The 25,569-nt window shown below is 43.0% G+C and overlaps 1 protein-coding gene across 3 annotated transcripts in view; it reads left to right on the top strand.

Annotated features, from left to right (window-relative positions):
- Nucleotides 1-399: 399 nt before the first annotated feature.
- SOCS6 (suppressor of cytokine signaling 6) overlaps nucleotides 400-25,569 on the top strand; it is a 72,833-nt gene continuing 47,663 nt past the window's right edge. The window contains exon 1 of one of the 3 annotated variants that reach the window (XM_069219892.1): nucleotides 400-515. The gene's annotated coding sequence lies outside the window, so the exon portion shown is untranslated. Of the gene's footprint in view, nucleotides 607-25,569 lie in introns of all 3 variants that reach the window. The other 2 variants (XM_069219893.1, XM_069219894.1) reach the window with 2 other exon arrangements.

The following is a 25,569-nucleotide window of genomic DNA, read 5'->3' as shown; positions in this document are numbered from 1 at the left end:
TAAACACCCCGAGAGTCCAACCACCGCTCAACCATCACTTTCGACCGTACTCTGCTGTTGTAGCCTCCCTCCCCTTTCTTATTGAGAAGTTGAAAGGCAGCAACCTGGCCTCATCTATTTCACCAAAGGAAGACTCACACCGCCAAATCAGCAACTAACATCCCTCTAGTGGAGCTTCGGGTAAATACCGCTCGAGTCGCTACAATCGTGTGCGGCACACGCCGACAGTTAGAGAACAGATAGGGAAAAAGCATGTGCAGATTCTAGAACCAATCAGCACCTCTGAATTCTTACTGCGCGCTCGGATTGGTTTATGGGTTCCTAAAACTCCAATCCCAGGTCATCTTACACACAAGCAGTATCGCCCACTTGTACGTTACTCCCAGTGTACGTTTAACCGTGGGATTGGTTGTTATGCGACCCGGAAGTGCTAGAGTTATGGACAAATGACGTCCATTAAAAAAAAGAATCAGCAACGGACGAGGAACATGAGGCTGAATTCACGGAGGGTCCCTGTAAGTGGAGAACGGCGTGTTGCTGCTGGTCGCCGGATAAGTGTTGTGAGTTTGCGGTGGTGCAAGTTCGTAGATTGTCGATGGATCTAAGGTTGTTGTGATTGTGCTGCATTACTGATTTATAAATCACAGTTGACTGAATTAGGTGGCACGATAAGTCAAGTTATGCAGCTCACGCTTCGGCGCTATTAAATGGCTAATTTAACGTTTGCATACTGTCAAAAATGTTCCTGGTGTGGTAGGAAAACAAGAAGCGCCTGAAAAGGAAAAGTATAAACATTCAACAGACGCTATTGAACATGTTATTCTCAAAAGCAATTTTGTTTTGCAAGGACCCAATATAACTGTGCTTTTGTTGATAGTGTTGTATCTCCCGTCCAGAGTTAAATAGTATTTCTGTTGCACATTCTTTTTTTTTTTTTTCTTAAATCAGTGGAACGTAATGTTTGTAAAATATTCCTGAACCTGCTTCTAAGTTAACCGACGTCTCCTGTTAGTTGTTTAGGCAACTTTTGTTTATTAGACAGTTGTAGTCTACTTTAATATCTGCCCTGTTAAATCGGATCAGTTTTTAGAAACGGGCTGCCTCAGTTTTTTGGTTTGAAGTAATCAACCAAGGTTACTGTAGTTGATACGTTTGAAATACTGACACACCTAGGGCGTTGAAACCTTGGGAGTAAACGGTATGCGGGGGCGCCTATAATTGTACAGGTGGTGCCAAACTCAGAACACACATCTGCCTATAAGCACTTTTTTCAAGGGCAAGGTGCAGTTTGTTGTTCGGAGACTAAACCTATAAGCATTTTTTTCAAGGGCAAGGTGCAGTTTGTTGTTCGGAGACTAAACCCTGGAATCTTTGTTTGCACAGTTAATAAAAAAAAAAAAAATTACAATTGTAGGATAAAGGCATTGGCTATTCATTACAACCTACAGACATTTGTTTAACCATGGTAAAAATTAAAAAGACAGACATTTAAAAATATTTATCGTTTACTAGGCTATTTTTGTGCAACGGAGGATAAAAGTTCAATTCGACGACCGTTTTCAAAGCACCAAGCGGCTGTGCGACATTCCCAGTCAAAAGAAATCTTTAAAAAAAAAACACAGGCATTCGCTATAAAACATTTCTCCCTTGAGTTGCACCGCCTAAGACTATACTAATAACGAGAAAAGGAAACATTGCTAATCGACATGACTTATCATTAGGTCGACTCGCGACGGTTGGCCAATTTGTGTGCATTTGCAAATAGTTCCTTTTAAGAGTTTTATTCACGTAGTCGATTCTGTCTAGTCGTTGTATCTGAGAAACGGTTTAATTTTGATCAATCTGATCAAAGTTCTCGCATCTTTTGTGACTGAATAGAGCAATTGACAAGCCATCAGGCACCTTATAAATAGACCCAGGAGCTGCATCAATTTTACGTGTGGAAAATTCATAGTAACTTGATGTTTGAAATCTGTAACTTAAATGGCAACGGTGGAAACGAAACAACAACGTTTATTTGAATTTGCATACTTTTCTCAGTGTATAGTGAGTGTTCAGTTGATTTCACCAAAGAAAATTAAAGCCTGATGATGGATGATTCCTAGGTAGAGGATGCAGATTGTTGTGTATGTGAAAAACATAGTGGGACGTGTCAGAACCTAATATGTATGTGGTTCTTCACCGGTGAGGTAGTCTGATGTATGAGGTGCAATTCATAGTTGGATCTCCGAGTTGATGGGGGCATATGGGTCAACCTTGATTTTTATGATGAGGCAAAATTATGACAGCATTTAATGCCTTACCAGACTAATTCTGAATTCACATAATTGTATTACGAAAGACTTTCTTTGCTTGAAAAAGTTTTTCCTCCGTAAGGTCCCATGTCAATTGTAGGAGTGGGTCAAAAAAGTTCCGCTCTGCTGGTGGAGTTTTGGCCATGTGGAGTTCCGACGGAAGTTTGCGCTGCGTAGCAAGGTTTTTTTCTTTTTCTCTTTCCTCGCGTGTGGCTCGCTAAAGGTAACTTGGCAAGTGAGAATTGGCATCCCCTAGTGTGATTTTTGGGAGCTAGGTGGGCACCCCGCAAAATTTTCCCATTGCGGGCAATCGCATCCATTTATGTTGGAAAAACTGCTGCTTGAGTAGACAATGCTGATTTCTCAGCAGTCATATGCTCTCAGCACGGGCAGCACAACCTACCAATTTCCGCTCACTCACGGAGTCTCAGAGTTCTTAAGTAACTCCACGGAGTGAAACTCTTCAAGTTTAGGTCAGCCCTAGTCAGTTGTTTGTAGTACTTTACGATAAAATAGATGTAGGCAAGGGTTATTTAGTGTTTGCAAAATAAGATCCCAAATTCATTATCTGTGTACATTGTTTATAATTACATTGGATGAGACTTCCTAATGTACTGCAGCAGTGCGGGTATTATGAGGTTCGATCCTTGATTAAAATGTCATATACAGTTGCTTTGGGTCTTAGGTCTAAGGCTACATTTCCTGCTTTCCTGATAATGTTAAATGTGTAGGACGTGTATAGAAAGGCTTCTTTTTGACAAAGTATTTTTTTTGTTTTTTTCTGAAATTGTATGACTAAGAATAAGTCGAAAATAGTGATTGTCTTGAAGATACTTAAGGGAGGCTCATGGATATCTCTGTGTTAAGATAAAATTGCTTGAAAGATGCACCTTGTAAGGGCAATGTGAGGTGTGTGTTGTTTTTGCATTAGCTTTAAGGGATAATACGTTTTTACACTGGAATTTAAGGTCATGGTGTTTTGAGGTAACTTTTTTCTTTCATATGTTTGAGCATCGAGAGACACTGTGTGAAAAATGGTTTGTAAAATACTGTAAAACTATAGTTTATAGAAAACTCCTTTCATTGCATTGGCCTGGCTTTAGCTGTTGTAAACAAGTGTGCTCCATCTTTGTAAAATCATGCATGCAACATTCAAGCTTTACACTGACCACTCAGCCATTCAGTGGGGTCATCCCTTATTCACCTTGGCTTCATTTTCATTGTCTGTGGCATATTTCCATCACTCACGTCAGTTGTGCTCTGATAGAAAGGCATGAAAACGTGCTGTATTACGTCATCATCGGCTTTCACGTCTTTTACTGTTACCTCCTTATGGCACAATCAGTTCTTCTCCTTCCTCCAACTTTACTTGTGTGAAATGTTACCTAGACTCTTGCCACTACAGTGAACCAATACTATACCACTACCGTTTTCTCTGAAAGCATTTGATTTCCTTTTATTTTCTGTATCTAGGCATTTTTTTGACGCCTTCTTTGTTATTTTAGCCAGCGCATGGTCATTATTCTATCTAGTTTCATCATGCCTACCAACCACATGTTGCATCCCCATGGTAAAAAGATTGGTTTCAGGTTTTTTTCCCTTTCGATATTTCACTGTCAAATGCTGTGTTGCATTGTAAACCCTTACTTTTCTTGGCATCTTCCTCTGCTGGCACTTAGACCAGCACTGTAATTTATATACTTTTCTTCATCATACATAGCAACTAATTTCATATTGCCATACAGGGCATGATGCTATGCGTCTTAAAATACATTGAGGTTTATTTGGAAACATCTACTGCACTATCACTTACGTTTTTCAGGTTGTCGCTCTTGTGGAACAGCCTAAAAAATCCCACTGATCTTCTTGTATTTGGTACATGTTTTAAATACTGTTGCTGTGATAGTAACTTTGTTGCACGGCCTTAGAAATCCACTGCCCTTGTTATCCATGGCTGTGGCTCTCTCCTGTAGGTTTTTGTCCCCTCCTCTTTAGATCTTATTCCTTTTCAAACAGAAATTACACACCTTGTGACACTCTGCATTCCCATCTAAACATAGCCACCAACATTGTTCATTGATTCATTCCCCACCAGGCCACTTATTCACAATGTTTTTCCATTACAGTTTTTAACTCCTGCATCAAGGAGCTTTAGGATTTCTTGCTTGTCAGGTGATCGCATTCACTTATTCAGTCTGACAGTTGAAGATGTGGCTTCAAACTAGCTTCCTTAGCTAGAGCGGTGAGGCATATTTCATCAGGCAACGTTTCTTTGGCAAATTCAGATTTATTTTTCTTTTACAAGGCCCACTGGCTACCCAAACGTTGAATGCACTTCACTGGCAGACTCATTCACACTGTCACTTCTGGTAGTCTCTTGCACACTGCCACCAGTACTGACCACATTCACATTCGTGGCATCATCTCCTCAATTTGCAGCATTGACAAACCATAGGCTGTTATCAGTACTAAATTTGTTTAAAAAAACAAAAAATAATACAAAAAAAAAAAGTAGCAGGATCCAGGCTTAAGTCTTTCACAAAATGTGTAGGTAGGACATAACTTGACACACCCCTGTAATCTTTCTTTCCCTTTCCTCTCTGTAATCCCACTTTTCCCGTTGTGGTAAAATAACCTGTCTTTAACGCCTGTATTTCTTTGACTAAATTGAATATTTAGTAAGCAATGGTCTTGATCTCCAATATTGTTTTCCCCCTGATTATACTTTGTGATAATGGAGACATTCCGTTATAATGCCTGACCTTTGTAGTCTTTTGACGGGGATAAAAAAAATAAGAATACCCATAGAAACAAAGTTTGCCAGTAGTATAAGATGCTAGTTAAGAACATGCACCCACACTCTTCTTTAATGTGATGGCAAAACCTAATTCCAACAACTGCTTGAAATATTTTACGCTCATACCATAATTTTGCTTGCTTGAGGATTGGCGTCCTTGGTGATGTGCACCTGTTTGAAATGTTTGAGTGCCAACTGCTTTTTAAAAGCTGGCCTGCTTTCTGGAAAGTGTCAGACGGGTGTGTGTAAAAGCAGGATATACCTATCATTATGGAAAGTTAATCACAGCCCCCTGCAGGTGCAGTTTGATGTCTGGTCACTTATTTTTATGACTGTCTCATCAAAACAGAATGTCTCTTGAGGTACTGTTTTTTTTCACTGTATCTGGGTACGAACGCTGGGTAGGAAGGAACAGCCGAGATGTGTTTTATAATCTTAAGAGGAAATCTGTAATATTTAAAAGGATGTGGTTTGTGTTCTGTGGTTGTTCTCATATGTGCATTAACATCAAAATCCAAGACACAGTATCTGTGTTCCAAGAATTAAGTATGGGCATGTTGTGTGTGTGTGTGTGTGTGTGTTTTTTTTTTTTTTTTTTTTTTTTTTTTTTTTAAATACTTTTCATTTTAACCACTATAACTATGATACTGAGAGCATAGTTATGCTCAGTTGCTTTTTTATTTAAAGTGGCTTGAATTATTGAGATTTAAATGAATATTTTAGAGGGTGTGTTTTCCACATGTGGTTAAGATAATCTTAAGAGATAAAGCACCCCGAAGCTAATGGAAGGAAGAGAGTCCTGATACATGCTACATAATTTGTTAAACAAAAGGGCTCGAGCACGACTTAAATTCTGCCCAGATAAGGTAAGAATATGCCAAAAAATTGGCCCTATGTCTGGTGTATTGGTATTGCTTTTTACTCGAACATTGCAATTTAAAGGTAGTACCTTTTACGTTGTTTCTGTTTATACAAGCATTAGAATGTAGCTGTTCTTTTATTCCCCATACTAGAGCTAAGATGATGGGGCAGAAATAGCAGTATGTTTCACCTTCTGCTGCTGTAAAGACCCATTTGACACACACATACCACCATTATGTGATCTGACTCTCTATGAATAGAGAAGTCCTTTGTCTGGCAACAGTCTAGATTTCAAAGTTCCTCCATCCAGCTTTTGACCGTTTCATCAGGCATCTAAGGCAAGGTCACAGTGTCTAAGGACCCTTAGGGTATTACATTATGTGGTGCCTTCATTCAAAATAATATGCCCAAGTTTTAAATTCTCAGGTCTGGAAGCTCTACCCCCCTCTTCCTCCCCTCTTTCAAGTTGACACACTTCATTAAGTACATTAGAGGTGTGGCATTCCTATAACCCAACACCCAGGACATATTGTTTAGGGTCATGGACAACCAATTTTCATCATGTTTATTTTGTCCTTGTGACAAGTAGGTCCAAGCCCCTGCAGCACAAACCCTTTGGTTGCCAGTTTACAGGAAAGGGTTTTTCTGCAGTTTTGGTAATACTTGTGCCCATATGTTAATATTGTTTGAACTTGTGATTAGGGTGAACACTCTAAATAAACTTGTAAGGTCACACTGCACTACTGACAGTGCATCCAGTTAAAAAAAAAAAAGAGAAAAAAAGTGTATATACATTTGAAAAGTTTAACAATATGAGGCTACAGATAATGCTCCCAGAAAGCTCTGATTAGGTACAAATGTTTGCAGAAACTGGTAAACAAGATTGATGATTCTTTACTTTCAAAATAAAATGTTCAGACATAAAATACAAATAGGAAAAATATTTTGCTAAATTAATGTGAACTTTTAGGTACTATTAATTTGAAGCATCATTCAGTAAAATGTGCAGATGCATGTTAGTATTTCCCAAAATTATTCATAATGAAAAATCAGTGTAATAATTTCAGCAATATTATGGGGAACTTTTAAATAAACAAGCACTGGCAAAAACAACCCAACACTGGGTGTCCATCTTACGGATTTGTCACTACGTGTCTTGTCTTGACATGGCTTTTGTAACACTTTAGTGTTGTGGGAGCTGCCAGACCCTCACCAATGTAACAAACAATTCATAAAGCAAAAAAAAAAAAAAACATTTTTGGTCTGAAAAAGCACACATGGCCACTAGTTCCTGGCACTGAGCAAAACTACTTTGCGGTCTATTATGTTCCTTGTGGAAGAGCAGAGTGTCCACAGTCAAGCCAGCTGATGTATGGATGGATGGAGAGAGAGAGAGAGAAATCAAAACTTAATAAAAGCAAAATGTCTTAACGCCAGATCTAATTATGGGCCCAGTTCTTAAAGAAAGTATTTACATTAGTACAGGATTGACGCTTTCATTCATTCACAAGAACTTACAGAAGTAGACCAGGAAATTGTACTCATAGAAAACATTTGTGAATTGCATTTTATTACAAGCAAATATGCGTGTGTATATTTGCTCCCGCAAAAATCTTTTGAGGGTATACAAGTTCACTTTCCCTCCAACAACCTTTTTCTATATATTATAGTGATATCCTGAATGTTATTAGTTCAAGGCTAATAATTCTATTATCAAAAGAACAATTCAGTCTAACGAGGAACTGTTCTATTGATTGCCATACTGCCAACGAGATTAATAATTCAAAGACTTGGGGTTCGTTCTCCTGACAGTCTGTCGTTATGTGAGTAGTAGTTTTATCTTTGTCTTTTAAGGTATTATTAAGAAATGCAATCCACACACTTAAAATAAAGTATAGAAGGGGGAAGACAAGTCATATCTCCCAAGTCGATTAAATGCAAAATTGTACACACCTCATCCTGAGAGGCAGTGAACTTCTAGAAACATCTTCACATGTATTCACAATATATTTTTTATGTCTCCAGAATAAACTTCCACCTGGTCACCTAGGTTTATTTTGACGCTCTTCTTATCAAAAACCAAAGATTATTAAATGTGATTGTGCATGAATTGTATACATTTTTCTTTGAAGTAACAATCTGCTAGAGTTTTATCTAATGCAATCCCCGAAATTGGAAAAGTCTAATGAATATGCTTGAAATGGACAAGTTTCTGTTGTCCATTTTAAGCAAAGACTCCTAAGCCAAAGTGTGATGTGCGAGACCCAACGAAGCTTGTTGGTGACACTTATTAATTCTAAGTCTCCTGAGGTATCCATATTAGTGTGATGGTGCATTATAATTCATTGTCTGCCTTTGGCTCTATTTGTACCACAAATAATGTTGCATGTAAATCAGCCAGTTTTAAAACACATATTAGCTTTTTGTGCCCATATATTAGACTCCTCTTCAAAACGACTTCTATATTGACCTAATTTTCAACATCGGGGTGATATGATTTAATTAATTGGCCTATTTAGCAATGTAGGAACTGTTCAAATTTATCAACTTTTTTTTTTTTTTTTTTTTTAAACCCAATTTATGATGTAATTTCATTTAAACAGTTTGGATATTAAACTGTTAATAGTTCGTTCACCTTGTTTTCCGATGTAGAAGTCGTCTTTTGATTTTTCCACCTGCTGGATGTCTGTCCACAAGGCCCCATAACTGCAAATTATCATGCATTGTTTCTATTAAGTGTGTTGCCACATCTGATTCATTTGATATTTCTGAGTTTAATGTGAAATTTGTACGCTGCTGTATTAGTTCTCAATGATCTTGAAGCGTATCCAGCATATTTTTCCACAAGGGCATTTGATCAAGTAGATTGTATTACAAGTTTTGCATGTAGCATATGATCACAACAATATCCTTTTATCAGAAATTGCAGGCTGTGTGTACTTACCTTTTTGACATTGTTTCATTGGGTGCATTTAAGACGCAGGCAAATTCTTTCGATTTTGCCGAATGGTAACTTCGTATTGGATGACTAGTTGTGGCCTCTCTTCAGCAACCCCCAGGAGCTGCTGCCTGGGCTACTGAAGTAGGGTGGACCTGAGAATGTTCAGTTGGGATAAGGCAAAGGACATTTAGTTGTCTGGGAAGCAACAGTTCTCTCAGTTATCTTGCTCTGTCCTCCATTTTCCTCTGTTTTCTGTCTCTTTCTTCTTCCGGTTTCTTGTGTCCTATGAATGTTAGCTCCCTGCACCCTTCATCCCCAGTGTCCTGCCTCTAGCTTTGTCCTCCAGCTTCCTTCTATGTGCTCCCTTCTTCTCCCAGTTTCCGTTCTCTTTCTCCTTGCTTTAGCCTCCCCTGTTTAGCTTTGTATCGTCATGTGCACTTCATCATGAATCACTTGTTTTTCAAAGAACTTTCCATATGACAGTTATTTCTAGCAGGTAGATTGTACCATTGTTTTTCTTTTTAATGTAGTGAAAGACCTTTACAAAAATGGAATCTAATAAAACAATCTTATTTTGAGTGTTTGTGGTCGTTGAAAGTTTGGCTCTTTTTAAAGGTGCAGATTTCTATCCCTTATGTGAAGTGAGTGTTTGTGTGTTGTTGTTGTTCCCAAAATCGCAATACCAGATTTCTTGCTTTGTGATGGTCATTTAACTATGAATGTTGGAATTGTTCACTTACTTTGTCTATTTTCTAATGGCAGTACAGTGCACAGATTAAGAGACATCCATTTTACGGAATTATTTTCTTTCAAGTGTGAAATGTAGAATCTAAACTTGGTTGCTACAGTACTCGTGACGCCTCCAAAACAGATGAAGTGCTTGACATTAAGTGCAATTATTTAGTGGATGTTAAGCCTGAATGCCAGATACATAGTGGTAAATAGTATAATTTGTATCCACACTTTACCTTAGCATCCAATTTAGCTAGTCCCAATTGTTTAATAAATACAGTTGTTTGTGTCTGCGAATAAGACTGTGATGTGACAAGCCCTAAAAAGACTTCCCCCTCGTGGTTAGCACAACTGTGTGCTTGTGCTAGGAGGCTTGTTCGTATGAAGAATTATAAGCCAACTCCAACTTGAAGGTGCACTTCAACATGTTACTAAAGCCAACAAAACATGTTGAGGTATTGCTGTTTGCAATTTGAACCCACTCGAGTTGAATACATTTGTGTGTTTTAAAAGCCTGAGATAGCAGCCAGGCATCATGTATGGACAGGTCGTTCTACTCTTAAAAATAATGTATAATAAGTCTTATCAGCTAGTTTTGGTGACATCCAGTTAGAGTGAACTCAAATATATAGGCAGGCTAGAATGAAAGCAAATTTTTTTGCATTGGGTGTGACCAATCTAACATCTTGTCCTTCCTCCTAATGTTGAATGGTGTTGCTGGAGATCAGCATAAGGGGTTAAATGCTTATCACTATTCCAACTGGAGAGTCTGCAGACCAGCACCATAGCTTTATGACTCTGGGTGCTGAAAGGCCAGGCTAGGTGATTTCCACTTGGTGGTAAATCATTTTTGGAAGTTGGGGTGGAAGTGTGGACCAAGGGGTGATCACTGAGTAGGAACCTTGATGCTGGCAATTTCTGTGGCCCAAATGGCTGCAACTTCTCAGTTAAGCAACCTTTTGCTGGCCTTCTGGACTCCTGACACATGGGATAATTCTAAGGTTATGAACCCTGATGGGACAGAGAAGAGTTTGCAGGTTGCATTGCTGACATATAGCATAGTGGTTGGAAGTGCAAGAAAAAAACAAGCATTTGCAATGCAATAGGTCTCGCATTTGCTCGAGTTGCAGCTATTAGCATTGTTAACTCCTAACCGGACTTTTGTTGCTACATCACTTTAAAGAAAAGAAGTGAGCGCGATTGTGCTATGTAAAACCCCGTGCGATTGCGCTGAAACTGAAAACCAAAAAAACAAGCTCTGTAACAATTTAACAAAAAAAACAGGAAGAAAAAACGTCGCCTCAACAACAGATGAGGAATGGAAGCACAAGGAAACTGTAGTTGAGCGGTGCGCCGCTGCAAAAAACGTAAGTGATGTATCGCTGCCTGAACCACCTATGATGCTGTACAGAAGAGGGACACTGGACTAGACCAATGGTACGCAGCAGGCGGGAGCAAAGTCCGTTATACAATACAACAGGCCCTCCAGACAGCACATGTGCGCTGCCTTGGCTCGACCTAAAAACATGTATGTGTCTGAGAAATTCTCCATGTTGCATTTAAGTAATGCAAGAGAATCTGGAAAATGCGTGGTTACCAGCGTTAAGGGCGACAAAGGGGAAATGTGAGGACACCCTGTTAAAAAAAAAAAAAAAAAAAAAAAAAAGTTATATTTTAAGGGGTCTTTTACAAATGGCATCCTCAGTCCATTTTTACCGTAAATACCTGGAGGAAGTTCAAGAGCTAAGGCATGGGTGCCTATTGTACCAAAATAATTCCTCTTCCTAATAATAGGCTGAGAAGCAATTCTGCCTACCTCTGTAGAATACTGCGCTTTTCCTGTCCTTCAGAGTCACCAGTTTCTCCTGAAATTTCATTGTATTTATATCTAGTATATTTGAGTTCTATAAAATACATTTTTAATATAGTTATGACGGATAGTTAGAGGGTTTCTTCAGTGTTCTACCAAAAACCTTGAGCTCATTACAGTTCTGCTAGTTTTCAGTGACTAGCATCAGAGTGATCTGAGTAAGGGAAATATAGTCCCCATAGAGAACAAAAAATGCACCTCAGTCTTATGTTTATGCTCTAATTTATCTGTGTATGAATACTAAAATAAAGGTTCTCTTGGAAAATGGAGACATTCATAGATTCGCAGAGGTAGAACTGAAATCCATAAGAGTATTTGCAGGACTTTAATTTACAAAGGCCTGAACATTGGTGAGTGTATTTCTGCCTCTAGTCTTTGCCTCTTCAACTGGCAGCCCAGAGTAATATATGAATATAATAACACAAAGCTAACCAGCAAGTAAACTGCTCCTTTCATAAAGAGTTATTTAGTTATGCATGTTGTGCATTACACATACAAGGTTTTAATTTTTTGGTTTGCTACTTTAAAATCCATTATGTGTGTTTTTTTTTTCTTTTTTTCTCTCCTCTAATTTGGGACACAGGGGCAGGGTTGATGGTGCCCTGAGTGTCTGGATGTTTGTTTGTAAAGAGAGTGAATGTTAGTGGATAGGGTGAAAGTGGAGCAGTGAGCTGGATTGGTGGCGAAAGTGCAGAGCTGTAAGCTAGGACAATGAGGTAGTTTGAGGCAGGGAATCTGCTTATGAAATTCTGCTGGGAGGACTACTAATAAAGGCCACAAAACGACTTTTATTTATGAAACTATTTTATTTTCATGCATTCTTCATATACAGTATTTCGGTTATCCAAAAGGTATGGCTTTAAAAGGCATACTTCTGATGGATACAACTACCTGTGGATTCCTCACCTAATGAATACTCCCACGGCGCCAGCATTCGACGGAAATCTTCTTCCTAGCTTCTGCACGTCGACGAGGACGTCACATTTGCCCACGCGACTCCGTCTGACGTCATACAGGCAATAAGAGGTCCTCGCCGACGTGCCGACATCAGTTCCCTTTTTTCCGTGCGTTCGAAATGGTTATCTTCGAGGGAGCTACTGTTGCTTTCGAAGTTACAGTGTGTTTTTCTGCATCCTGTTTTTCTCTGAGGTTACTATGTCTAAGAGGAAGTCTGGTTTCAAGCCCTGTCGGGAGTGTGGGGGCAAGATGTCCGTTACTGACCCACATTCGGACTGCTTATGGTGCTTAAGCTCCGACCACGACGTCGCAACATGTGATTCATGTCAACACATGAATCCGGAAGCCCTAAAAGAGCGAGAAGCCAAGCTCTTCATGGCGAAGTCAAAAAGGAAGGAGAAGAAACATCATAGGAAGTCCTCCTCGCTGAGGTCTCATCGGCGTCATCGAGACTCCCGGCGCCGTAGGGATTCGCGGCGCCATTCCAGCAAGGAGAGGTCTCGATCGAGTCGGCTCGGCGTCGAAAGACTTGGGAGGTCAGTCACTCCACATCCATAGACGCCGTTGCCTTCTCCGGCTTCGCCGACTTCGCCGACTTCGCCTGGGCAGACCTCTTCAGTGATTGAAGTGACGCAGCCTCAGGTGGTCTCTCCGGCGTCGCAGACGTCGAGGCTGGCATCGGGGTCGCCTTCGATCCAGGCACCCCAGTATCTGGCTTTTCCTGCCCCTGGAGCCGATAATTCCGCATTTCTGAATGCGATGTTTACCATCTTCCAGCAGATGGCTCTAGGCGGTGCTCCGACTGGTCCTTCGGGTCCGTTGGCTTTCACCTTGGGTGCTCCGGCGTCGCTACAGCCAGCACCCTTCATGCCCTTTCTCCCTTTGGGGAATGTGGGCTCGGTGCCGGTGTCGGCTCCGGTGGCTCCAGAGGTTTCGGCCCCAGAGGTTTCCATCCCGTCGACTTCGGGGTTTCGGCCAGTGACCCCGACAGGACCATCTGAGACTCCGAGACGAACCTCTCTTCATCTGGCTCCGAGCTCGGCGTCGAAGCTTCTTGTGGCGCCGGACATTTCGTCGGATGGATCCGGCGATCGGCGTCGTTCCTCGAATTCGGCAGATGCCATGTCGACGCCGCGTATTGAAGAGAGGCTACATTCTAGGAGACGTGCTCTCCGTCTCTTGGAGGAACAAGAATACCAACGGGTCTTGGAGGAAGGAGAAATTGAGGATTCTGGCGAGGGTCTTCATGGACTGGATACAGCTAGTGGGCTGGATACTTCCCCTGAGTGGGACTTGTCATCTCCAGGGGAGTATACTGAGGAGGCAGCCACTTTTCACGCTGTAGTAAGAAAGGCAGCTAACTTCCTCGAACTGCCTTTGCCGGTAGCGGAGGCGAAACAGATTTTATTAACTGAGGTCCTACATCCGGCCTCTACTGCAGCAGAGCCTCTTTTACCATTCAACAAGGCTTTGCTTGATCCGGTATTGGAGGTTTGGAAGAAGCCGGTATCTTCCTCGGCGGTTCATAGGGCTGTGGCCAGGAGGTATCGGGCTGCACCATCTGACCCTGGCTTTCTGTCCAGACACCCTACGCCGGAGAGCTTGGTGGTCCAGGCTTCCTGTTCTTCTAGATCTGCGCCTGGATCTTTTCCGACGGTGCCGGGGGACAGAGACTCCAAGAAGTTGGACTCGCAATCCAAGAAAATATTTTCGTCCTGTAGCATGGCGTTTAAGTCCACCAACGCTACATGTATCTTGGGGAGGTACATCTATGCTCTTATGGACGAAATAACATCAGCGCATACGGAGCTTCCCCAAAGGCTCTTGAATATCGTGTCGGATGCCCAGGCTGCTGCAACCCAAGGTTATCCAATCTGGGTTGGACACAACTGGCTCAGTGGCTAGAGCGATGGGCACAGCTGTGGTTGCGAGGAGACAGGCTTGGCTTCGCAACTCAGGGTTCTCTTCGGACGTGCAGTCGACCCTGTTGGACCTCCCGTTTGATGGGGACAAACTTTTTGGGGCCAAAGCGGATTCGGCCTTGAAAAGGTTTAAAGAAAGCAGGGCCACAGCCAAGTCATTAGGACTGCAAGCCGCTTCTTCTGCCTCCTCCAGATTTTTTTTAGGAGGTTTCGTGGATTTGGACGTGGCTCTTCCTCCTCTTCCTTTCGGGGGAGATTCCAACAACCTGCCTCTTCTCTCACCTTTAGATCAATTAGAGGGAGGGGTAGGGTCCGCACCAGGGGAGCCTCTCAGCAGCACTCTGCCTCTTCCTCGTCCTCTGGAGGGGTGCAGCAGGGGAAGCAGCCTTAGGCTTCCACGAATTCTCACTCACTCCTCTCCTGTAGGGGGAAGGTTACTGCATTTTCTTCACAAATGGGAAGCTATTACATCAGACACTTGGGTTATCAGCATTGTGGGAAAAGGCTACACCCTTCCCTTTCAGGAGTTTCCGCCCCCCATCCCGCCCCACCCATCTTATTGTTCAAAAGACCACCTCTTCCTGTTAGAACAGGAGATTCAAGTCCTCCTTTTAAAGGGCGCGGTGGAGTTGGTTCCAGAGCAGGAAAGGGGTCAAGGTTGTTACTCGAGGTACTTCCTGATTCCCAAGAAGGATGGTCGGTTGAGACCAATCCTGGACCTGGAGATCTTGAATTGGTTCCTCAAACAGGAAAAGTTCAAGATGCTGACTCTAGCTCAGGTGCTTTTGGCGTTGAACAATGGAGATTGGATGGTGTCTGTCGACTTGCAGGATGCTTATTTTCATATCCCGATACGCAAGTCGCACAGGAAGTATCTCCGGTTTGTGGTGGGGTTGCAGCACTATCAGTTTGCGGTCCTCCCGTTTGGTCTTACTTCAGCACCTCGAGTCTTCACGAAGGTGATGTCGGTGGTTGCAGCAGAGCTCAGGAGGAAGGGGATAGCAGTATTCCCTTACCTAGATGACTGGTTGATCAAAGCCAAGTCCCCGGAGCTTGTATTGCATCATCTGCAGTCGACAACCCAGTTGTTGTTCGACCTGGGCTTTTCGGTGAACGTGCCCAAATCTCACCTAGAGCCCTCTTAACGCCTCCTGTTCATAGGGGCAGTACTGGATACAACATTGGATCGAGCCTTTCCTCCGCCTCAGCGGATTCAAGATATTCAGGAGTTGGTTTCAATGTTTCGAAGTGGAGCGGTCGTTCCAGTCCTCAAGGTCCTTCGTCTGCTCGGTCTGTTTGCCTCCTGCATACTGTTGGTCACGCATGCTCGCTGGCACATGAGGGCTCTTCAGTGGTGCCTCCGAAGGCAGTGGTCTCAACACAGAGGGGATCTCGAAGGTTCTGTCAGGATCTCCAGAGATGCTGCCACGGATTTGAAGTGGTGGATTGCGGACGACAATCTTTCCCAAGGAAGGCCGTTCACGCAGCCTCCACCAGTGACCACGGTCATAACGGATGCTTCCACTCTAGGGTGGGGAGCTCATCTGGGTGACCTGGAGATCAAAGGGCTTTGGTCTCCAGGGGAACAGATGTTTCATATCAATCTGTTAGAGTTACGGGCTGTACGTCTGGCTCTCAAGGCCTTCCTACCATCCCTTCGCTGTCAGTCGGTTCAGGCCCTGACGGACAATACTACCGCGATGTGGTATATAAACAAACAGGGAGGAGTGGGGTCGTACCTTCTCTGCAGAGAAGCTCTTCGACTATGGTCCTGGGCAAAGGACCATCGGATTTGCTTGGTAGCAAATCATCTGGCCGGAGTTTTGAATGTACGTGCGGAGGGTCTCAGTCGCCATTTCTCGGTCCGCCGAAGAGTGGTGTTTCCATCCAGATCAAGTCCGTCTAATCTTCCAGTTGTGGGGGGTTCCTCGGATAGATCTGTTTGCCACCTGGGAGAACTCGCACTGTCCGTTATTCTGCAGCCTCCAGTATCCGGTGCAGGGGGCTCTGGGGGACGCGTTTCAGAGAACCTGGTGCGACCAGTTGCTTTACGCGTTTCCCCCCATACCCTTGATTCCTCGAGTATTGAGGAAAATTCGCCAAGACCGGGCCCGAGTAATCTTAATAGCTCCGGATTGGCCAAGGAGGGTGTGGTATTCAGACCTTCTCCAACTCTCAATGTGCCCTCCGCTCCGTCTCCCTCAGGGCAGACCTCCTCTCGCAGTCGCAGGGGCAGGTTTTACACCCCAACCTCCAGAGTCTGCACCTACATGCCTGGAGATTGAACGGGGCAACCTGAGTTCTTTCTCTCTCCCGCCTGATGTAGTGGATGTTATCTTAGCGGCCAGGCGACACTCCACTAAAACTATCTACGCTAATAGGTGGTCTAAATTTGTGTTATGGTGTGGAGAGAGACAGATTGATCCCTTACGCGCTCATTTGTCGGATGTTTTATCTTTTGCTTTGTCTTTAGCGCAGAAAGGTTGTGCAGTGGCTACTATTAAAGGTTACTTGTCTGCCCTGTCAGCCTTCATTTGTCTACCAGACCAACCATCGTTATTTAAATCTCCTATAGTACTTAGATTCTTGAAGGGCCTTATGAATAAATACCCTCCAAAACCTTTTGTTATGCCTCAATGGGATTTGTCCTTAGTCCTGACTTTTCTTATGGGGTCCCCTTTTGAGCCTATGCATTCTTGTCCATTAAGGTTCTTAGTTATTAAAACAGTTTTCCTGGTGGCCATAACATCTGCAAGGAGAGTGAGTGAGTTGCAGGCTTTATCGGTAAAACCCCCCTATACAGCTTTTTATGGGGATAAGGTGGTGTTGAGGACCAAGGCTGCTTTCCTTCCGAAGGTTGTTTCACCCTTCCATTTGGCTCAAACAATTACTCTGTCCACGTTCTATCCTCCGCCTCATCCTTCAAATGAAGAAGAGAGACTTCATCGCTTGGACCCAAAGAGGGCGTTAAGCTTCTTCATAGACAGAACGAAGGATTTTAGGCTGGATGATCAGCTTTTCATCGGATACGTGGGCAAGAGGAGAGGAAAGGCAGTCCACAAGAGAACACTCTCCAGGTGGGTTGTTCTTTGCATTAAAATGTGTTACTCTTTAGCAAAGAAGGATCCTCCTGATGGTATTAGAGCCCATTTCACCAGGGCTAAGTCGGCCACTTCGGCCTTGGCTAGGGGTGTTCCTGTGGTCGACATCTGCAAGGCCGCAACTTGGTCGTCCCTTCACACTTTTGCGAAGCATTACTGCTTGGACTCTGAGGTCAGAAGGGACGGTCATTTTGCACGGTCAGTGCTGCAGGATTTCTTGGTTTGACCATACAGGCACCCACCACCGGGCGTGGTACTGCTTTGGGACTCTATTCATTAGGTGAGGAATCCACAGGTAGTTGTATCCATCAGAAGAACGAGTTACTTACCTTCGGTAATGACTTTTCCGGTGGATACATTAGCTACCTGTGGATTCCTCACGGACCCACCCCCCTCCCCGTTGCCTTTTTGGTCTTACCAAGTAATCCTTGAGTGCGCTCCTCTTGGTTTTGAGGACGGGTGTAGATTATGTATATATGGATATTTGTATATATATATTTATTTGTGTATATACATATTTAGTGTATATATCTATTGTTTAAAAAAAAAAAAAGTTTTTTATTAAATTTATAGCCATCTTCTTGCGATGATGTGTAGTTTGCGATATATTATGAAATGTTGCCTTTATTTTTCATTACATAGAATTATTGTTCTCAGGCACGTAAAAAATGTTGGTACTGACGTCGGCAAGTCGGCGAGGACCTCTTATTGCCTGTATGACGTCAGACGGCGTCGCGTGGGCAAATGTGACGTCCTCGTCGACGTGCAGAAGCTTGGAAGAAGATTTCTGTCGAATGCTGGCGCCGTGGGAGTACTCATTAGGTGAGGAATCCACAGGTAGCTAATGTATCCACCAGAAAAGTCGTTACCGAAGGTAAGTAACTCGTTCATTTGCTGCCTATAATTTGTGTTGGGAGTCAGCAAAAGTAAGCCTGAAATCCTTCTCTTGTACCTTGCAGAATTTTTCTATGTGAAAATAGTGTTCACAATTGTTGTCTTGTAGGTGTTCGGAGGTGGAGTATTGGACAGACCATATGGCTGTGACCATCGCCTCATCCTCCACCTCCTTCACATGTTTTTCTTAAATATCTGACTCTACCTTTAATAGGGGCCTGCAGTACCAGTTGCTCGTTTTGGAAATATGTAATATTTCCTCATTTGATGAGAACTTAATTTGGATGCCTATTTAAATGCTATATTTTTCATTTCTGTCGTCATTAACGAACAATTAAGAGCCTGCCAAGCCTGTTTTTTCAAACGTGCTCTGATAGTGACCCTAGTTTTGCATTACTCATGTCATTCAATCGATTAGTTTTGCATTTCATGTTTGTATTGTAAATTTAGCTGATGTTCATATGGTAGTCCCTGCCTGAGTGTTTGCTGGTCGTCCATTAAGTGATCCACAACCCATAGATATGCTGCAGATAATTTAACCAAGCCTCAATGTGCCGCAGACCTGTTTGAGTTTGGGAGAGGGAGTAGGTGTTAACAACTCATTTCACACTGTTTTACATAAGGCTACTGCACACATTTCTGAAACCTCGCCAATTTCCTATTGAATTGATCAGTTGAACATGTCTCATAAGCAAATCGTGTCACAGAAGACCTTCATAAAAGTGGACAAATGTATATTAAAACTCAAGTCCAATTATCAAATGTAGCCCCTCCCCCATAGACCATTTGCACCCCCCTTGATTGTCTGTGATGTGCAGATTGAACCATGCTTTTCACTCAAATCACACATCAGTGATGCCTCCCACTCAGGTTTCCTGAGTTCGGGCTATAAAAGTTGCACTGAAAGCCTTCTCTCCTTGAGAAAATTATTAGGCAGTATCTTGTGTGCTTCAGTTAAGGCAGTGTTGCCTGCTGTAAACGTTGTTAGCAGTCTGTTTTGCTTTTCATTAATGACTGAGCTGTAAAAAATCTCTGGAATGCACCTCTTAGTAAAAAGAAGACCTTTATTATTTCACCACGAGGTTGTTGAAAGCACACATTTAAAAAATAGTCACAGCAGAGAAAGGAAAACATACCAAAATGGTTTTCCACTGCAATCTACACAGCAAATATATGTATCTATTTTAAAATGCAAAGCAAATAATGAATAAAAAATGCATCATCAGTAGGGCCAGTCGGGTTCTTCATCTTTCTCATGCCAGCAAGATGATGACCCTTTTCGACTGCGAAAGAGATCTCTACCCTCACAGGAAAGATATTAGGCATCCGACGTCTAGAAACCTCATTGAGGCCACTGGCCCCCTCACTGTTGCACTGGGTCTTTTTATATCTTAAAAAAACAGGAGCCTTCCCAATTTTGCAATTCAAACATGCTGGCTAGTTTAGGTATGCTTTGAAAATAACATATTGGAGTTTGGCCACAATCCCAAAATGTCAAGTCAAAACAAGGCTGTTCCCTGCTGTCTGAGTACATCCCTATCAACCAAAGCCTTTGGTGAGAAAAAGCACGAAAACAAGATGGAATGTACAGTTTGCAATGTGGACAATTACAGGCAGCCTTTACCATGGCAATGTCTAATGCTACGATAGTCAGTAGGCAGAATGAATCTAAGGCTAAACTGAATACAAAATGTAATCTGTAACTGGTAAACACTGGACAGCTAATCCAGATGTAAAGTGGTGCAACACAGTCAGTGGTCAAAACACATATTTCACTACACAGTCCTGCAGGTACTTGTATCACAGTATTGGTAATATTGTAAATAATTGTTGCATTATGTTCTTTCTTTTATCACTTGGTACAGAGAGAACTCTCCAGACCCCTGGTTTCAAAAAATAAATAAATAAAAAAAAACTCTACATTCAGAAATTGTATGCCCAGGATGGATGAGTCTGCAGCAGTCACTTGCCATTTATGCTTTTTGTTTTTTTGAGAATAGTAGCTCAAGTAACTAATTGCATACGATCACCAGACCAAATTATAGCTCCGTGCTTATGTATTGGTGTGGTTTAGCACAAAGAACTGGCAGTTATTCCATTGCTGGCAGGAAGTGCAGGCGCTCTAGCAAACCAGCCATACAGGCGGCGGCGGTGGTGGATGAAAGTCCATTTTTGCTAAACTGCGAGTTGAAATGATCTAACTGGACACCAAATCCGTTGGGTGGGTTCTATTTTTTTATTTATTTATTTATTTTTTTAAAGTTCTAGTCAGGATGCCCTCTACAAACAGAGGAGGGTGGTGACTTTGACAACTGCATTTAATAATTGTGCATGGTTTTTTTAGCCCCAGTTGTTTAATTTATTCAGTGGTGCCAACATTAACATGGGGTCTAAATGAAGGTGGTTGATAAATTCACATAATATTGTTGAAACTGGTTACACTGATTTTTCATTATGAATATTTTTTGGAAATACTAGCATGCATAAACACATTACTAGAAATGGTATCCAAATTTTCGAAGGAGTTTTTTAGGATTACAAGTTTCTTTTCTTATAGCATTATTTTGTGAACATGTTATTTTTAAAGCAAAGCATCATCAATCTTGATTTCAAGCTTCTGCAAATATTTGCATCTTTATAGGAGAGCATTCTGAGAGCATTATTCGTAGTCTCGTAGTGGTAAACTTTGCAAATGTGTGTACACATTTTTATACCGGAACCGCTGTCCGTAGTGTAGTCCGAGCTTACATTTCCTTAGTGCGCTGACCCTAATAATAACGGCTTTGCGTTAATGAACCACAAATGCAAGTGTGAATAGCATTAAGATATAAACACAATTCCTAAACTGCAGACCGTGCCCTCCCCTGATACATAATGTGGTGCTGTAAACTGGTAGCTAAAGGGTTAGTGCCGCAGCAGGTTGGACCAACATGTCCCAAGGACAAAATAGACATGCAAACCTGTTATCCTTGACCCCCAAATAATGTGACATGGGCTTCTGGTTACAGGAACTCTACACCCCTGGAATGGAGTAAAGTTTAATGGAGTGGAATATCATAGAGTGGATTGTTGTGAAGTGGCGTGAACTACAGTGGTGCAGAGTAAATTGGCATAGAGCACATGTGCTTAGAATGCATTTTTTTTTTAGTAAAGTGGTGTTGAGTGCAGTAACGCAGCATAGACTAGTGCAGCCTGAAGTGATGGAGCATTGAGTACGGTGCAATAAGGAGATTGTTTCAGAGTAGAGTAAAGTGGCATTGACTGGAGTGTTGTGGAGTGGCATATAGTGCACTGGCATAGAGCGGAGGGATGCTGAGTGGTGTAGAGTGCAGTGGCAAAGATTGCATGGGTGCATAGTAAAGTAGTGTGCATTGGCATGGAGTAGTGACAGAGGTGTAGAGTAAAGTGGCAGAGTGCAGTGGTTCGCAGTTGAATAGCGTGGGTATTGTGCAGTGGCACAGTGATGCAATGCCATAGTGGCGCAGTGATACAGAGTGTTGTAAAGTACAATAGTGTAGAGTGCAGTGACAGTGTGTTGCAGAGAATGGTGACGTGCAGTGGCACAGTATTATTTGTAGTATAGTGGGCATAGTGTGTTATTTTGAGTATAGTGGCATGTATTTTGCAGGGTACAATGCAGTTGTATAGAGTACAGTGACAGTAGAGTGGCAGAGTGCAGTGTTCCATAGTAGGATGTAGTGTGCAGTGGCGTAGAGCACATTGGTAGAGTACAAAGGAATAGAGTGACATGGAGAGCAGTAGTGCAGAGTAGAACAGTGTGTTTTAGAGTACTATAGTGTAGAACGCAGTGACGTAGAGTGCAGAGTAGATTGGCATAGAGTGCAGTGTATTTGAGTATAGTGTAGAGTGCATTGGCTCAGTTTGGCTAGAGTAAAGTGCAGTGGTGTAGAGTAGCAGAGTGAAGCGATGCAGTACATTACAGTGGTGTATTGTATAGTCGTGCAGAGTAGATTGTTTCACATTTGAGGGAAGTGGCGTAGTGTGGAATGGCGCACAGTACAGTGGAGTTATGCAGTGGAATGGCGCATGGTAAAGTGGAGTGTTGCGTGGGGAGTGGAGTGACGCAGAGTGGAGTTGCAGTGGTGCAAGGTGGATTGGTGCAGGGTAGTGGGGTGCGGAGTGGATTGGTACAAGGGGGATGGGAAGAGTGGATTGCATGGTAGAGCGGGGTGGAGTGGCACAGGGTATATGGGCGCATAGTGGGGCAGGGTAGATTGCAGTGGCACAGGTTGCAGTCATGCATGTGGATTGGTGCAGGGTAGAGGGGAGCGGGGTTGATTGGTGAAGGGTAAAGGGGAGTGGAGTGGCGCGTGGTAGAGGAGCGGGGTGGAGTGGCGCAGGATGTGTGGGTGCATAAAGTGGGGCGGGGTAGAGTGGAGTGGCTCATGATAGCATTGTGGTATCATACTGCCGTTACGGACAGGACATTTTCAATTGAATTGACCATTACATTTACACAGACACATAATGGGGACTCTAGAGCAGAGGCTGTCTTTGTGGGCTGGTGTCACTGAGACATTTAGAATTTGAGATTTCTACATGTTCACTTTAAGGCCTGAAATCTACCCAAACCCTTGAAGTTCGTCCACAAGGGCTGGAAGATAAGTCACTGGGTCTTAGATAGACAGTGTCATATTATCCGCGTATAAGCTAATGAGGTAGTAATCTCCGCCAAACTTTTTCCCTCTAATGTGGAGAATTGGCTCGAATCTTTTGAGCAAAAGGCTCTGTGTATAGGGTGAAGGGAGGTGGGGAGAGGGGTCGTCCTTGTCTCTTCCTGCATTGTATTGGGAAAGGCTGCGAGGACACCCTGTTCACATGTACTGAGGCCCGAGGTGTGCTGTACACACTTCTGAAGCAGCGTCTTGAATTTGTGCCCGAAGCCTAGATTGGAAAGGGTTGCAAAAAGTTGGGGCCAGTTACTCTATCAAATGGCTTTTGGGCATCTATTGATAGGAGTGCTTCTTTCTTGGATCTATGGATCTTATACAGTAGGTGTAAAATGCACTTGGTGGTGTCTCTGCATTGTCGAGTAGGGATGATATTTGCCTGGTCTGGGTCAACCAAGTAGGGCTTAAGGGTGTTAAGGCAGTAGGTTAATACGCTAGTGAAGAGTTTGGCATCAATATTGAGTAAAGAGATGGACCTGTAGGACCCACAGATAGTAGTTCTTTGCCCACTTCGGGAACATGATAATACTGGCTTCAAGCATGGATTCTGTAAGGGAGCCTGTGTTGGCATAGGAGTTGAAGAGTCTTGCAAGGAGGGGCACCAGTTCTGGGCAGAAGGCCTTGTAGAAATGGGAGGAGAAGCCATCGGGACCTGGGGCCTTCCTGGGTTTTAACTGAGCTATGGCTGAAATGACCTCTTCTATGCGGATGGGTTTCTCCAAAGCCTTCTCTTCGTTCGGTGGTAGGGGTGTAAGGTTGCATGTAGTCGGATAGCTTGTGTAATCTATAGGGTCGCCCACGGCGGCCGTGTAAAGGGTGTGATAAAATTGTTAAAAGGCGGCTGCTATTTGTGGGTCCATGTGCTCTATTTCTGTCTGAGAGGGCTGGATGACCAATATGGAAGCAGCAAGGGTGGTCAGCCTATGTACCAGCATCCGACCACAGCAATTGCTCCCCAAGTAGAACGTATGTTTTAGTCGGGCTGTTGCTTACTCAGCCCTGTCAAGATCAAGTCGCTTAAGTTGCTCTCTCCAGCTCCCTCCATACTTTTGGAGCCCCAGTGCATTTTTGTATGGATTCTCATTTTAGCCTACTGCGTTCCAGCTGTTGTGTTTCTTTGCAGGTTCTGTTCTTGGCTGCTGAAATTGCAATGAATTCCCCCCTTATTGCAAGCTTTAGTGCTTCCCAGAGGGAGGAGAGAGGCGTTGTCATTGTTGCTACGATAGTCTGTGATGGCTTGGTGCACGGCCACGATGTTGAACGAGTGGAGCAGTGTTTCTGTATTGAGTGGAGTCAATGTGTGCAGTAAGTGTTGGGGGAGCATGGTCATACAATTATCTACGTACAGTCGAGGTGTCGCGTATCAGTTGTGAAAGGGCATTGGTGGCCAAGAGGTAATCTATGCAGGAATAAGTTTTCCAATCAGCCGAGTAGAAAGTAGAATCCTTTGAGTGGGGGTGGACCATGTTTCAGACCCCAATCCTTCAACCATTGAAGACCTCATTATGAAAAGGATTGAGTCCGGTCAGACTGTTGACCGGACCGGTCATATTTCTGAGATTAATTTCTCTTGGTCCTTGTTAGGTGCATAGATGGTTGCAAAGGTAAAATGGAAATTCCCCACCCATAGTCGAAAGGCCAGAAGGTTTTGGACAAGATCCATAGAGAAGAATATGGCCTGCTCCCCCTTCCCCTTACCACCCCTAGTTTGGGTGAAGTACTATGGTTTCTGTGGGAACCATTTGAAATGCATTCAGTGTGTATCTTTATCTAGCAGGTGGGTCTCTTGTAAGAGACAAATACTGCTTTCTGAGCACTCCAGTAGGGACAGCACCACAGTGTGTTTAGTAGGATTTTTTAGACCTCATAGATTGAGGCTCATTATTTTAGGTTCCAGCTGAGTGTTAATGGATTAGAGCATGCTGTTGTGCAGTGACAATGTTGAGAGAGTGCCCTGATGAGACCTTTGCTATTGTACATTATGTGGTTGGCTGACTGTTATAGAATTTACTCCCCTACAATACCTGGTCTTCCCCCTATAACAGAGTTAAATATCTAACCAAATTAACTTACTAGAAAGCAGAGTCCTGAGACTGGAATATAGTAATATATCTGATGGATACAACTACCTGTGGATTCCTCACTCATTGAATTTTCCCCTGCACCAGCTTCCGACGGAAATTTTCTTCCTAGCTTCTGCACATCGAGGACGTCAGAATTGCCCAGGCGACGCCGTCTGATGTCATACAGGCAATAAGAGGTCCTCGCCGACGTCGGTTCCCTTTTTTCCGTGCCTTCAAACGACGGTTAGTCTTCGAGGGAGCAACTGTTTCTACTCTGCGTAGTTACAGTTACGGTTTCTTTCTTCGAGATGTCTCAACGAAAGTCGGGATTTAAGCCCTGCAGGGAGTGTGGAGGCAAGATGTCGGTGACAGACCCACATGTAGACTGCCAAGACCGGGCTCAAGTCATCTAAATAGCTCTGGATTGTCCAAGGAGGGTATGGTAC

This window comes from Pleurodeles waltl, chromosome 2_2 (genome assembly GCF_031143425.1).
Source record: "Pleurodeles waltl isolate 20211129_DDA chromosome 2_2, aPleWal1.hap1.20221129, whole genome shotgun sequence".
In the NCBI taxonomy this organism is placed as follows: Eukaryota; Metazoa; Chordata; class Amphibia; order Caudata; family Salamandridae; genus Pleurodeles; species Pleurodeles waltl.
Note: the sequence above shows the minus strand (reverse complement) of the source record. Positions and strands in the feature narration are given on the sequence as shown.